We start from the raw sequence: 15,838 nt of genomic DNA, 5'->3' as shown, positions 1-15,838 counted from the left end.
TCTCCCAAGCCTCTCTGACTCTAGGCAGGAATCTGGAGAACACGCAGCAGTGGACGGGGACCAAGTCAGGGGCCACTGGAATTAACACAACCCTTTCCAGTCTATGGGACAGCAGGGGCAGCATCCTAGGAGCTGAGACAGCAGGACGATGTCACAGGGAGGCCACTCTCCACCATCTTGGAAAGCTCATGGAGACTGTGGGGACTCCCTGACCACTGGCAGCTCTCACACAGTGTGTGCACTTTTCAAAATGGCCAATGGGTGAGCAGGGGAACTAAGGGCTGTGCCCCAGAACATGTCCACTGGGACCCCATTTCTGGGTGTCTGGAAGAGAAGGTGACGGGGTTTACCCAGGGCGGGTTGTGTCTGTCCATCCTCTTTGCTTTCTGTGAGGAAAGGACAGGGTTGTGGACATGGGGAGAACACTGATGGTCTGTTACCTGAAAGTCATCAAGACATTCAGTGTCACCCTCTAATATTCTTGTTTCCAAGATAGGATATTATTGTCTTTGTCAGTGTGCAAGTAGATGGGCAAAAAGCTATTTGCATGGTTGGGCTTGGAAAGGTGCTGTAGAAAGGGAGAAACTTTCCAGTCATGAGGACAGTCAAGCACTGGAAGCTGTTTCCCAGGAGTGCGCACCCACTCTTCCCAGAAAGTGGCCAAGATGTGTTTGGATAAAGTCTGAATGATCTGCTCTGACCCTGCTTTGAGCAGGAAGTTGGTCAAGACACCTGCTGTTCATGTTTTCAATTCAGAGAAAATTCTCAGGTTCTCTCTGACTCCAAGAATAATTCACATGAGCTGCAGAGTTGCTTTACAAGTGCCCCCAAACAGCCCTGACCACATCTTGTGCATCCCTTTTCATTTGCCCCAATCCAGGGTCTTTTTTGCTGTCCTAATACCCTTCCTGAAAGAACAGTGTCCCTTGTTGATCCTTTCAGAGCAGGTTGTTCAAGAGATGTCGGCATCCATGTACAGAGTCTGCACATCAGACAGGCAGCAAAGCCATCGTTACAGAAATGGAAACGAGACACTTGACCAGTTCCTTGCACCCAGATATCAGCATGATATGTGTGCTGAGATTCCAGGGAACACCTGAACTGTAAGAGCAGAGCATGTGAGTCCTCTTTGGGTATTCTGGCTCAAGTCCTGACCCATGTGGTGCTTCAGGTTGTGAAGAGAATCAAAACCAACTTTTTGACGGGGTTGGTTTATTTCACACGTGTCACAAAGAGCAGATGAAGGGAGCTCAGAACTTTAATCTCTGCTGTACTATAATGCTTGATACCCCATCCATAGTGGTTCTGATATTTAAATGGTTCTGATAAAGGGTGGTCTGGCAAACGTCACCCTTTGTGTCCCCAGGTGCATGGACACTGCTTATGTGCCTCTGTAGAGAACGAAAGAAGCTGAATCCCTTTCTCAGGAGAAACTCCTTGTTGGAAAGACACGGTTACGGGGCTGGCTCAACAAGGTTTTATTGCATTTCACTCGGTATCAGATTTGATATATTGGATGCTTTTCTGTGATAACACCAGTACAGATGATCACAGAAAGACAACCATTTCATAAGAGAAGGTTACAAAGGCCTGCCATGAACAAGAAATGTCACCATGAGCTCTGGAGGCAGTGAAGAAGATTATAACAAGCACCAGGAAAAAACAAGGAGCTCCAGGCCTCTTCTGAACAGCTGGAGGCCCTGAGCAGCAGTGACCGGCCATGTGTGGTGTGGAAGAGGGTCAGGGGATGTGGGGTAGAAAAGAGTGATGGCTGATGACTTCAGCAAATCCTTATAACCATGTCTGAGCCTGCAAGTGGAATGTGGTTGATGTCTGAGGGTGGAGGGGGAATAGGAGGAAGATTTTTGAGGGGTTATGAAAAGAAGGCATGCTGCTCTTGGACTGATCATATATGGCAGTGCCATTTGCATGCTGGGGGCATGGCTGTGCCTGGGAGATGGGGAATGGCTGCTGCTGGGGTGTTTGTGCTCAGTCATGGCCCATGAGCTGACCCTGCTCTGCTCCTCTCTTACACTGCCCACACTTGGATGGTCCTCAGGAATCATCCATGAACCCGGAGGAAGCACCAGCATCCTGGAGTGTTGGCCCATTACTGGAGGACAAGAGTGAAAGGTTTGTGAGACACATGGCAGTGCAGGAAGAGAGTGGTCTATGTGTAGCAGTAAGTGTGTTAAAGAAGAAGACCTAAAGACCATGGTCCGATCATGCTAATGTGGAATAGATTGATTTTCTTTTCTATTTTAGGACAGCAGCAGGAGGAACGTGTGCATTTCAGTGCTGGGGCATGGATCCAAATTGAGGATTCAAGAGAGTTTGGGACTTGGACAGCTCAGGTGATTGGTGGCCATTGCCAGGTCTATGAAAGAAGATCGGTGGGTTTTAAGGACCTGACAGGCATTGCCAAATCCTCAGAAAACCAGAACCTTGTGGTTAAAGCGACAGCACTTGGCACCAAAACGATCCCCAAAACACAAATACCCTCCCAGTGACCCAAGGCAGAGCCTGAGAAACATTTGACTGAAAGGGTCTCCTTTGTCAGGCCCTGGGGGTCAGGACTTGGCCATTCTGATGAAGAACAAACATCAAGGGCTGACAAGGCACCAGAGCCACCTCCACATCGCCTTTACCACCTCTGACCATTGTCTCCAGGCTCTTCCTTCACCAGCCTCCAGGGACAGGGACTGCTTGTGCCAGTGATGGCCCTTCATGGGGTCCCAAACACCCTCAGAAACTTGTGCTTTGCTTCTGCCTTTCACTTTATCAGAGGTTTGTTCATTCTTTCAGTAGCTGCAGTTCAGGATCATGGCAGCAGAGGGCTCATTAACATCCAAAATGCGCTTACAAGCCAAGGCTCTGTGGGGAGCCAAAATGCGCTTACAAGCCAAGTCTGGTGTGGATAATTAGAGAGACTTCAGGAATAGCCAAGCAGAGAGAATTTCCATAATAAATAGTAATGAAGCCATATTTCTTATATATCCATCCCCCTCCAAGTGCCCTCATTTCCAGAACATCTGGCATCAACAATCTCCAGTAAATATTGATCTAGAGAATCTCCTGCTAAAGACTGAATGTGTTAGAGAAGTGGGTGCCTAAATCACCACTTGAGCAAGGAGACAGTCCAGGACAGCTCAAGAGGAATCACACTCCTCTGGACCAAGAGGTGGGTGTTCCTGGGAATCTCAGGTGCCACAGCACAGTGATACTTCTGTTCAGGTTGCTGGTCAAATGACCCATCTCCTGTTCTGTAATGGTATCTGAGTTTGCTCAGGTCACCCCTGACTTGAGCCCCATCCACTGCTGGGTGTTCTCCAGACTCCTGCCTTCAGGAACAAAGGCCTGGGAGACCTTGCTGGTGAAGATGCAGGAAAAGAAGCCATGAAGTACCTCAGTCCTGTCTAATTCTACTCTTGTGAAGTTCAGCAGCAGGTTAATATTACCCTGGTCTATTCTTTTACTGTATGCAAGCTGTGTCATCTTGCTGCCCTCAGCCTCCCCTGCAGGTATCAAGTCCAGGGCAGCTTTGGCATCATTCCAACATCCATGGACAAGGTTTCTAAACTCCTCCTTTGCAGCTTCCCCTGCTTCCACCTCCTGTGTGATGCCTTTGTGCCCTGGAGCTCCATCAGTTCAGAGAAGCAGCCTCACGAGATAAATGCTTCTTTTCATGGGTACTTGGAGAGATCATTCTCGTGCTTAGGAGCAGGCTGTCCTGTAAGGCCTGCCATATTTCCTGAGCTCCTTCACCCTTCAGATTTACTTCCATGTCACCACCTCGCCTGCCGTCCCCCAGTATGTCAAAGTCTTCTTCTCTGTAGCCCACCAGTCTGAGCTCTGCTGCTGGCCTTCCTCCCTCCCCTCTGGTGCCTGGGACCCCACTGCTTCCTGGCCACAACAGCCAGGGTGGACACTGATGTTCACATCCCTCACCAGCTCTTCCTTGTTTCCCAGTTCCAGATCCACGTGAGAATCACTCTTGTTGGCCCATCAGGCTGACATTTTAAGCAGTTGGCCCAAGATCCTCTGGACTGTTGGCATCTGCAGTTTTACCTGGCCAGTGAATGGTAGAACAATTACAGTTCCCCATAGGAACCTGCTCATTAACTGGTGACTTCCTTGAGTTGCCAACAAAAAATCTTTTCTATTTCTTCTCCATGATCAAATAGATTATAACACCCAAAACATTGTCACCCTATATTGGGTTTACATGGCAAAGTCTTGGAACTGGGGATGAGTGTGGGTGTGCTACAGTTGTCGCCTCTCTGAGAAGACAACAGGAGTTTGAAAAACGTCAGACAGAGCCGATTTCAGCTGCTCCAAGATGGACCCACTCCTTGCCAAATCTGAGCCACTCAGTGATGCTGGCAGCACCTCTGGGATATTGTATTTGAGAAAGGGTAAAAAACGCTGCACAACAGCAGGTGGGAGAGAGGAGGGAGGAAATGTGAGAGAAAAGCACTGCAGACACCAAGGTCATATCCCATAGGACCCAAGGAGGTCCCTCATGAGGACAAAGCTTGCTCTCCTGAAATCCTGCTCCTTGCCTTGTGATCATCTCCCAGGAGCCTCAGCTCCACTTTCCCATCCCTGACTGTTCCATCCTGACCAAACTCTTTCTGGTTTCTAAGTTTGAAGTCCCACAGGGCACCTCACCTCATTGACCCCTCTGTCACCCATGTCAGGAAGCTGTTGTCAATGAGCTCCAAACCCTCCTGGATGGCTGGTGCCTTGCAAATATTGAGATATCTCAGGTCTGCCACGAGGACACAGCCCTGGAAACATGAGACTTCTTTCATTTGACTGAAGGAGGCCTCATCTCATTCCTGCTGCACACGGGGCTGCATGAGGAGCAGCGTGTGGACCCAGACACCTGGAGTTCTCATCCCATTCGGTTCAGCACTGGTGTGACCCCACACACACGGGGGTGTGCCAGTGTGAGGCTTCCCAGTTTGGAGAAGCAGGGAGGAACTGGAGAGTGCAGGGCTCTGCCAAAGCAGGTTCAGCACCTTGTGCACATGGTGTGGGATGCTGAGGGACCTGGGCTGCTTTGGCCCAGCAGCGCTGGAGAGGCTGCAGCAGTGCAGGTGTAGCCTGAGAGTTCTTGAAGGGTGGTTTCAGAGATGGTGGAGGTTTTCTGCTTAGTGGGAAAGAGCATGTGAAAGAAATAATGGCCCAAAGTGCAGCTGGGGAGGTCCAGGCTGGACATGAGCAGAAAGGAATGTGACTGGAAGGGCAGTGCTGTGGTGGAGCAGGTCAGCAGAGGGAGTCTGCATCAGCCCAAGGCTTTGTGCTTCAAGGGACAGCTGGGGAGGATGCAGAGATCTCAGCAAAGGAAGGAAGATGCTCAGACAAGAGCAAGGTGGGGCAGCAGGGGGGATGTCTGCAGCCTGCAGGGAAAGAGGTGCAGGGGATGCCACAGCACAGGACAGGCTGTGGTGGAGGTGATCAAGGGATGTAAAGAAGCTGAAAGCCAAAACCAGACATGAGCTCCTTCTCCCCTTGGCTATGGCTGTTGTCTGCACCACTGATGCCTGTGAGGAGACACCTTGTCCTTCCAGCACAGGGGCCTCATGGCCTCATAGTCTCCAGCCGGGGAGGTATGGGACCATAGTCCTGACTTTGGCCTTGCACAGCCCCATATCACACTGTCCCAGGAAGGGCCCTGGGCAACGTGGGAGGGACAGGATCTGCCTTCCCAGGGCTGGGGGTCTGGGCTTGGCCCTTTGGTTAATGAAACACATCCAGGTTTACTGATCATCACAGCTACTTTCCGCTTCATTACCCTTTGTTCTGCTTCAATTTTTCTGTCCCAAATGACTCTGGGGATGGTTTCTCAGTAGTGTCCCTCAGTAGGATTCATTAACATTACAAGAAACTTTGAAGTTTAGATCTGAATTTGACTTCTTCAACTTACCCTCAGGGTCTGAGGTCCATGGACTCTGCACCAAAGCCACCAGAGGGGTCATTAAAGCGCCTTGGGCTGCTCCTGTGCTGCTGGGCTGGACTGGGCTCCTGGGACAGAGGGAGCTCCTGGCAAGCGGCAGCGCTGCAGAGAGACAGCTCTGCCCAGGAGCAGCTCCTCTGCACACGCAGCAGGGCTGAGGGCTCTGCCTGGGGATCTCAGGGAGACGAGCAAGGCAGAGAGAGATTAAAGGTGGTCAGGACTGGGAGGATGACTGAGAGCTCACTGCAGGAGAAACCTTTGCAGCCCTTGCCATGGTAAGTTTCTGGGTGCAGGGCAATGCAGCTGTAGCTCCTGGAGGCATCTCCTAAAACTGGCACAGGCACAGCTGGTGGGATCTGTAAGGAGGGGGCACTTGTCAGGCAATGTTGAACAGCTGTGAAGCCGGGTGAGCACCCAGGGGTGCCCAGGGCTGTCCTGCAGAGCAGGGTCCCTGCACCCCAGGGCTGTGCCGGGGCAGGGACTCTGCCGCCTGCCAGGGTCAGCGCTCAGCCTGCCCAAGGAGATCTCATGGCAGCAGCTGTGGGTGGAAGGAGCGACCCCCGGCAGGGCAGGCAGGGAGCTTGTGGGGTTGAAGGGTGCTGTGTGGGTCAGGGCTGCTCAGAGCTCCAGATCAACCCCACAGACATGGCAGAGGGTCCTTCTGAACAATGACATCAAGACAGCAACAGCTGCAAGGGAAGGAGTCTGTGCTTTCAGTTTTCCACTCTTGGTTGTCTGGTGTGCAGTGGGAGATGGGGATTTATTTCTCTCTTTGGAGAAGACACTGAGACCCCAGTTCTCGTTAGGACTTGTCTGAACTGCTCCTGAGGCCCTGCACACACAGAGCTGCCCCTGGGCAGTGCCAGGAGGTGTGAGCAGGACAGAGCTGAGCACACAGCAGGTGGGATGGGGTCTGTGACACTGACAGGGAGCAGACCCAGGGACAGAGACACAGCTGCAGGCAGCACAGGCATGGACAGGGAAAGGGAGATGGACCAGAAATGCTGTGGAGGTGGGATTCAGGACCCCCCATGCCATCCCCTGCAGTGCAGACACATTTCCCAGTGCAACCCCTGGTCTCCTCTCCTCCCCAGCAGAGCCTCTGCCCCAAAGCCATGGGGTCCAGGTCATGAGTCTCCACCTCAGCAGCTGGACCTCCAGGTGAAGGGTTCCTGGAACGTGGTGCACAAAAAAGGTTCTAAAAGTACTTGCTCTACAGTGTCATTATGTGAGTGTCAGCAGCACAGCCGGGTAAGGAGAAGGTTCCACAGCATGCCCGTCTGCCTTTCTGTTATTGCTTTAATTTTCAGGAACACTTCAGTGTCCTTCCCTGTTTCTCCACTGCTCCCTGGTGCTCTTGCTGTATGGGATTGGCGTGGGAGTGTGGTTCCATTCTTGTTCTGACACCAACACTGGGGGTCTTGCCCCAGAGATGATTCATGGAAACCAGATGCCTAAGATGTATTTTAAGTTATGATGAAACATGTTTCTCATTTTGTAAAAACAAAATGAACTGACATATCCCTCTTTCAGGGAGGAGGTTTTAATGAGAAACAGTATGTTTATTTTGCTCAGAGAAGTCTCCCCTAACCTGTCACTATCTTTTCCTCCTATGGCAGGTCCCCATGTTCACAGACATCAAATGTCCAACAGCAGCTCCATCACCCAGTTCCTCCTCCTGGCGTTCGCAGACACACGGGAGCTGCAGCTCTTGCACTTCTGGCTCTTCCTGGGCATCTACCTGGCTGCCCTCCTGGACAACGGCCTCATCATCACCACCATAGCCTGTGACCAGCACCTCCACACCCCCATGTACTTCTTCCTGCTCAACCTCGCCCTCCTCGACCTGGGCTCCATCTCCACCATTCTCCCCAAGTCCATGGCCAACTCTCTGTGGGATACCAGTGTCATTTCCTATGCAGGGTGTGCTGCACAACTCTTTCTGTTCGTGTTTTTAGCTTCAGCAGAATTTTGTCTCCTGACTGTCATGTCCTACGACCGCTACATTGCCATCTGCAAACCCCTGCACTACGGGACCCTCCTGGGCAGCAGAGCTTGTGTCCACATGGCAGCAGCTGCCTGGGCCACTGGGTTTCTCAGTGCTCTGCTGCACACGGCCAATACATTTTCACTGCCACTGTGCAAGGGCAATGCCCTGGGCCAGTTCTTCTGTGAAATCCCTCAGATCCTCAAGCTCTCCTGCTCACACTCCTACCTCAGGGAACTTGGGCTTCTTGCGGTTTGTATATTAGGTGTATTTGGGTGTTGTGTTCATCGTGGTGTCCTATGTGCAGATCTTGAGGACCGTGCTGAGGATCCCCTCTGAGCAGGGACGGCACAAAGCCTTTTCCACCTGCCTCCCTCACCTGGCCGTGGTCTCTCTGTTTATCAGCACTGTCATGTTTTCCTACCTGAAGCCCCCCTCCACCTCCTCCCCATCCCTGGATCTGGTGGTGTCTGTTCTGTACTCGGTGGTGCCTCCAGCAGTGAACCCCCTCATCTACAGCATGAGGAACCAGGAGCTCAAGGATGCCCTTAGGAAACTAATTTCCTAGAGTTTTCTTGAAGCAATAAAGTGACCATCATCTTCTATATAGGAGGTTTAATGTAGCTAATTACAGGGCCAGCCTGTCAACTGGATTGTCTAGTCCTGTTGGTTGTTTTCTTATTGTGATAATGTTGTCATCCCCTTTCTAATTCGATATTGGCTTTTCTTTTATAACTGTTGGCTGTGTAAATGAGCAGCAGTGCTCTTCTTGTCTCTAAACAGAATAAAGGGCTCTTTAGTGACTTGTTTTTCACTATATCTATCCTGCAAGGTCTTTTTAGAGCTGCAGAGATAATTCCTGTGCGTGAGTGGAGGGGAAAAGAGCTCTCACATGGCAGCACTGCCAGGGAGCATCAGCGCTTCGTCTTCCAGAGCTTTTCTGGTTCCACTCCCACACTCTCCTTCTCATCCCTTGTGTTGGTGCAAGGCCTGAGTGCTCTGGCAGCTTGGTCACCATCCTGCTGTGTGTCAGTGCTGTGAGAGCAGGCAGGGACAGGGAATGGGCACTTGTGTCACAGAACTGGCCTCAGTAACAGTACTTCCACAAGGAAAAGTGATGTTCTTTGGGCAGTGCATGATAGTTTCTATCTTCTTGCAATGTTTCTCTCAAGCTTATTCCTACAAAAGTGTCCCACAGATGAAACACCATTGTACATCTGAACAGTGTGTGCGTGCAGGGCTGGCACACAGCAGTGTCCTCTCACAGCCAGGCCTACTGCCAGAGACCTGCAGGACCAGCAGAGCAGGGGCTGGGCTGTGCCCCTGTGCACTGGACACCCCATAGAAGGAGCCTCTGGTCAATCACCATCGACTGGCCCTTCACAACCACCATTTCAAGCACTGACCTCTCACCCCAGCTCAGAGTTCTTTGCCCCTCCATGCAATTACACTGAATGAGTAGGTCAGAGGTTCATGTTTGCCTTGTACAGATGAGATGTGAGCATGCACATCATGTACGTGAGTTGACATGAACTTGAGTCAGCAAAAACACCATCAGCTATTTCTTGTGGTTCCATGAAGACCTGTGTGACAGACAGTTTGTTGAGGTGACATTATGTTGGGACTAACATCCCATAAGGAACCACCAGAAAGCAGCACTAGGATGTGTTTCTGTGAACCAATTTCCCAATCAGAACCTGCAAAGAATACTGTCCTTGCAGCGCAGACACTCTGGAGCCTGCACAATTAGTTGAGTCTTGTTTTAACATCTGCTCAAGACTGTTACATTAAGTGTCCTTTAGCTGAACTTTGCTCCTTATACGCTCCTTATAATACTAAAATACACATCCGTAGGATGGGAGCCCCAGGCTCAGCCTGGGACCCTTCCTCAACAACCAAGCATGGTGATAAAATGATTATGTAACCAACATACCAATGTGTAAAGATTTGGCTCTTTAGGACTGCTGGGAGGGTCTGAATGTAGGGATAAGATCTTGGATATAATAGATCTGGAGGCTGGTGAAGGAAAGAATTGGAGACACTGGTTACAGGTGGTGAGGGCCATGTGGAGGTGGCTCTGATGCCATGTCAGCCCTTGATGCTTGTTCATCTCCAGAATGGCTGAGCCCTGACCCCTGGGACCTGGTAGATCTTTCTCAAATGTTTTTCAAGGCTTTGCCTATGGACAGTGTGTTTTGTATTTTGGGTGTGGGTTTTATGTGAACTGCTGTTGCTTTACCTGCAAGGCTCTGGTTTTCTGTGGAGTTGGAAATGCCTGTGAGTTCCTCACAACTCATCCAGCTTCTTTCATACAGCTGGCAATGGTCACCAATCACCTCAATATCCCAGTCCCACACTTGCTTGAATCCTCTATTTGGATCCATACCCATCACTCCAACAGGTCCATGCATCCATCAGGCTCATGGATGATTCCTGAGGTCCATCCAAGTGTGGGCAGTGTAAGAGAGGAGCAGAGCAGGGTCAGCTCATGGGCCATGGCTGAGCACAAACACCCCAGCAGCAGCCATTCCCCATCTCCCAGGCACAGCCTTGCCCACAGGATGGAAATGTCACTGCCATACATGAGTAGCCCAAGAGAGGCCTTTCTTCCTTCCATATTCCCAGGAAAATCTTCCTCCCATTCCTCCTCCACCTGCAGACATCAACTGCTTTCCGTTTCTGGACTCAGACATGGCTGGAAGGGTTCACTAAAGCCATCAGACATCTCATTGCTTCTCCCTGACATGCCCTGACCCTCTCCCACACCTACACATGGCCAATCACGGCTGCTCAGGGCCTCCCGCTCTTCAGAAGAGGCCTCGAGCTTCTTGGTTCTTCCTGGTGCTTGTTATAAACTTCCTCGCTGTCTCCAGAGTTCATGGTGAGCTTTCTTGTTCATAACATACCCTTTATGACCATGTCTTACTAAGTGGTTGTGTTTTTATGATCATTTGTGCAGAAAGAGCAGTCACAGGATAGCACCCAGTATGTCAAAACTGATGCTGAGTGAAATGCCCTAAAGACCTGATGAGTTACCCCTGTGTCTGTGTCTGTGTCTCTCCTAGAAGGAGTCTGTCGCGAGAAGGGGATCCAGCTCCTGCCACTCTCTGCAGAGGCACATGAGCAGTGTCCATGCACCTGGGGACACAAAGGGTGGCGTTTGCCAGACCACCCTTCATCTGATCCACGTAGATGTGTTCTTGTGGATGGGGTATCATGCCTTATAGTGCAAATTTAATTGTCATTGCCAGAGGGGCTATCACGGATACAGAGTACTATTTTACAGATATTTAAATATTAGCCTGGTAAACTTTTATTGTTCTTTAAAAACTGACATTCCTAGACGTATTACACAAACACTTGAAGGATGCTTTTTAACATGATTGTCCACAGAAGGCCCACCAGCTGTGCAGCTCAAGGAATTGGATACCAGAGTTCAAGGGCAGGATGGTTTGGGCTCTGTGCTGGGATCTGGAAACTGAAACATGCTCCCATCTCCCAACCCCCTGCCCTCCTCAGTGGGGGTGTGAGACATTCTGCCAGCAGGAAACACAGGTCAACCAGGCGTGGTGGTGGAGCTGCTCTCTATGTGAGAGAGCAACTGCAATGTACTAAATTCTGCCCAGGAGCAGATGAGGAACGAGTTGAGAGTGTATGGGTCAGGATCAAGGGGCAGGCTGGCAGGGGTGATACGGTTGTAGGTGTCTATTATAGGCCATCAGATCAGGCTGAGGAGGTTGATGAGGCCTTCTGTGCACAGCTGAGAGTGGCCTCGCAGTCACAGGCCCTGGTTGTTTTGGGTGATTTTAACTTCCCTGATGTTTGCTGGAAGGACCATTCAGCCAGCCAGCCACAGTCCAGGAGGTTCCTCCAGTGCATTGATGATAACTTCCTCGTGCAGATCGTGGAGGAGCCTACTAGGAGAGGTGCACTGCTGGATCTCATCCTCACTAACAAAGAGGGTCTGGTCGAAGCAGTAAAGGTCGAGGGCTGCCTGGGTTGCAGTGACCACGAGATGGTGGAGTTCAGCATCTCGTGTGGCAGGAACAGAATAGCAAGCAGAATTGCAACCCTGGACTTTAGCAGGGCTAACTTCGGCCTTTCCAAGCAATTGCTGGGGGAAATCCCATGGGCAAGACTGCTTGAAGGAAAAGGGGCCCAAGAGAGCTGGATTGCATTCAGAGATTGCTTCTTACACGCTCAGGATCAGAGCATCTCCATAAGTAGGAAGTCGAGGAAGGGAGCCAGGAGGCCTGTGTGGTTGAATAGGGATCTGTTGGGTATGCTCAAGCAGAAGAGGAGAGTTTACAGGTCATGGAAGCAGGGGCTGGCCACTTGGGAGGAATATAAGGCTGCTGTTAGAGGATGCAGGAAGGCAGCTAGGGTAGCCAAGGCCTCCTTAGAATTACAGCTGGCGAGAGGGGTCAAGGACAGCAAAAAGAACTTTTTCAAATACATAGCAGATAAAACTAATACCAGAGGCAATGTAGGCCCACTGATGAATGGGGTGGGTGCTCTGGTGGCGGAAGACACAGAGAAGGCAGGGTTACTGAATGCCTTCTTTGTCTCTGTCTACTCTGTTGGAGGCTGTCCTGGGGAGCCCTGTACCCCTGAGACCCCAGATGAAGCCAGGTCAATGGAGGAGTTTGCTTTAGTCAATGAGGACTGGATTAGGGAGCAATTAAATAGTCTGGACATCCATAAATCCATGGGTCCAGATGGGATGCATCCGCGGGTGCTGAGGGAGCTGGCTGAAGTCATTGCTAGACAGCTCTCCATCATTTTTGCCAAGTCTTGGGAAACGGGAGAGGTGCCCAAGGATTGGAGGAAAGCAAATGTCACTGCAGTCTTCAAAAAGGGCAAGAAGGAGGACCCGGGTAATTATAGACCGGTCAGCCTCAGCTCTGTCCCTGGGAAAGCAATGGAACAGCTTATCCTTGGTGTCATCCCAAGGCACATCAGGGATAAGAGGGTCATTAGGGGCAGTCAGCATGGTTTTACCAAGGGTAAGTCATGCTTGACCAACCTCATAGCCTTTTATGAGAATGTAACAAGGTGGATGGATGATTGCAGAGCGGTGGATGTGGTCTGCCTTGACTTCAGTAAAGCCTTTGACACAGTCTCCCACAGCATCCTCACCGCTAAGTTGAGGAGGTGTCGTCTAGACAATAGAGTAGTGAGGTGGTCAATGGTGCGGAGTCCACTTGGAGGCCTGAACCTAGCGCAGTGCCTCAGGGGTCAGTACTGGGGCCAATATTATTCAATATATTCATTAACGATTTGGATGAGGGAATTGAGTGTACTATCAGCAAGTTTGCTGATGACACTAAGCTGGGAGGAGTGGCTGACACACCAGAAGGCTGTGCTGCCATCCAGCGGGACCTGGACAGGCTGGAGAGTTGGGCGGGGAATATCCTGATGAAATTTAACAAGGGCAAGTGTAGAGTCCTGCATCTGCGCAGGAACAACCCCAGGTTCCAGTATAGGTTGGGAAATTACATATTAGAGAGCAGTGTAGGGGAAAGGGACCTGGGGGTCCTGGTGGACAACAGGATGACCATGAGCCAGCACTGTGCCCTTGTGACCAAGAAGGCCAATGGCATCCTCGGGTGTATAAGAAGAGGGGTGGTCAGTAGATCAAGAGAGGTCCTCCTTCCCCTCTACTCCGCCCTGGTGAGACCCCATCTGAAATATTGTGTCCAGTTCTGGGCCTCTCAGTTCCAGAAGGACAGGGAACTGCTGGAGAGGGCCCAGCGTAGGGCAACAAAGATGCTGAAGGGAGTGGAGCACCTCCCTTATGGAGAAAGGCTGAGGGAGTTGGGTCTCTTTAGTTTGGAGAAGAGGAGACTGAGGGGTGACCTTATTCATGTTTATAAATATACAAAGGGTGAGTGCCACGAGGATGAAGCCAGGCTTTTCTTGGTGGCAAACAATGATAGGACAAGGGGTAATGGGATCAAACTGGAACACAAGAGGTTCCACTTAAATTTGAGAAAAAACTTCTTCTCAGTGAGGGAGACAGAGCCTGGACCAGGCTGCCCAGGGAGGTTGTGGAGTCTCCGACTCTGGAGACATTCAAACCTGCCTGGACATGTTCCTGTGTGACCTCACCTAGGCGTTCCTGCTCCAGCAGGGGGATTGGACTGGATGAGCTTTCGAGGTCCCTTCCAATCCCAAACATACTGTGAAACTGTGATACTGTGAAATGCTTTTTTTCATGGGTACTTGGAGAGATCATTCCCTCCCTTCTGTTAAGCAGTTGGCCCAAGATCCTCTGGATTGTTGGCAGCTGCTACTTTGCCTGACCAGTGACTGCCAGAGCAATTACAGTTCCCCATAGGAACCTGCTCATTGACTGGAGACTTGCTTGAGTTACTGACAGAAGATCTTTTCCATTTTTTCTCCATGATCAAGTAGTTCGTAACACCCAAGACATTGTCACTCTCTATTGGGTTTACATGGCAAAGTCCTGGAACTGGGGATGAGTGTGGGTTTGCTACAGTTGTCACCTCTCTGAGAAGACAACAGGAGTTTGAACAACGTCAGACAGAGACGATTTCAGCTGCTCCAAGATGGACCCACTCCTGCCAAATCTGAGGCACTCAGTGATGCTGGCAGCACCTCTGGGATATTGTATTTGAGAAAGGGTAAAAAACACTGCACAACAGCAGGTGGGAGAGAGGAGGGAGGAAATGTGAGAGAAAAGCACTGCAGACACCAAGGTCATATCCCATAGGACCCAAGCAGGTCCCTCAGCAGGCCAGAGCTTGCTCTCCTGAAATCCTGCTCTTTGCCTTGTGATCATCTCCCAGGAGCCTCAGCTCCACTTTCCCATCCCTGACTGTTCCATCCTGACCAACTCTTTGTGGTTTGTAAGTGTGAAGTCCCACAGAGCACCTCACCCCACTGACTCCTCAGTCACCCGTGTCAGGAAGATGTTGTCAATGAGCTCCAAACCCTCCTGGATGGATGGTACCTTGCAGCTATTCAGATATCTCAGGTCTGCTACAAGGACACGGCCCTGGAAACATGAGGCTTCTTTCATTTGTCTGAAGGAGTCCTCTTCATGACCAGTGAGTCAGTAGCTGATGTCCAGTGACCACAACGTTACCCATGCTGTTCTGCCCTCTCATGTGACTCCTCAACCTTCAGCTGACATTGTCTGTCCCCAGGCAAAGTTCCTCGCATCTGGTATTTACCCATCAGAAAACTCTGAATATTGACAAGATGAAGTGACCAGTGCTGTATCAGGGTGGGACAATAATCTCATCCATGAGGACAGAGCAGGACCTGACACGCTGAGCAGTGACCCTGAGGAGAAGAGCCTGGGCACTCCAAGGTCCCCACACCAGCCCGTGGTGCATGCTCACCATGAAAAAGGCAGCTGCACACGGGGCTGCATGAGGAGGAGCGTGGGGACCCAGACACCTGGAGTTCTCACCCCATTCGGTTCAGCACTGGTGTGACCCCACACACACGGGTGTGTGCCAGTGTGCGGCTTCCCAGTTTGGAGAAGCAGGGAGGAACTGGAGAGTGCAGCGCTCTGCCAAGGCAGGTTCAGCACCTTGTGCACATGGTGTGGGATGCTGAGGGACCTGGGCTGCTTTGGCCCAGCAGCGCTGGGGAGGCTGCAGCAGTGCAGGAGTAGCCTGAGAGTGCTTGAAGGGTGGTTTCAGAGGTGGTGGAGGTTTCTTCCTAGTGGGAAAGAGCATGAGAAAGAAATAATGGCACAAAGAGCAGCTGGGGAGGTCCAGGCTGGACATGAGCAGAAAGGAATGTGACTGGAAGGGCAGTGCTGTGGTGGAGCAGGTCAGCAGAGGGAGTCTGCATCAGCCCAAGGCTTTGTGCTTCAAGGAACAGCTGGGGAGGATGGAGAGATCTCAGCAAAG

This window comes from Patagioenas fasciata, chromosome 12, assembly GCF_037038585.1.
Source record: "Patagioenas fasciata isolate bPatFas1 chromosome 12, bPatFas1.hap1, whole genome shotgun sequence".
Taxonomy (NCBI): domain Eukaryota; kingdom Metazoa; phylum Chordata; class Aves; order Columbiformes; family Columbidae; genus Patagioenas; species Patagioenas fasciata.
Note: the sequence above shows the minus strand (reverse complement) of the source record.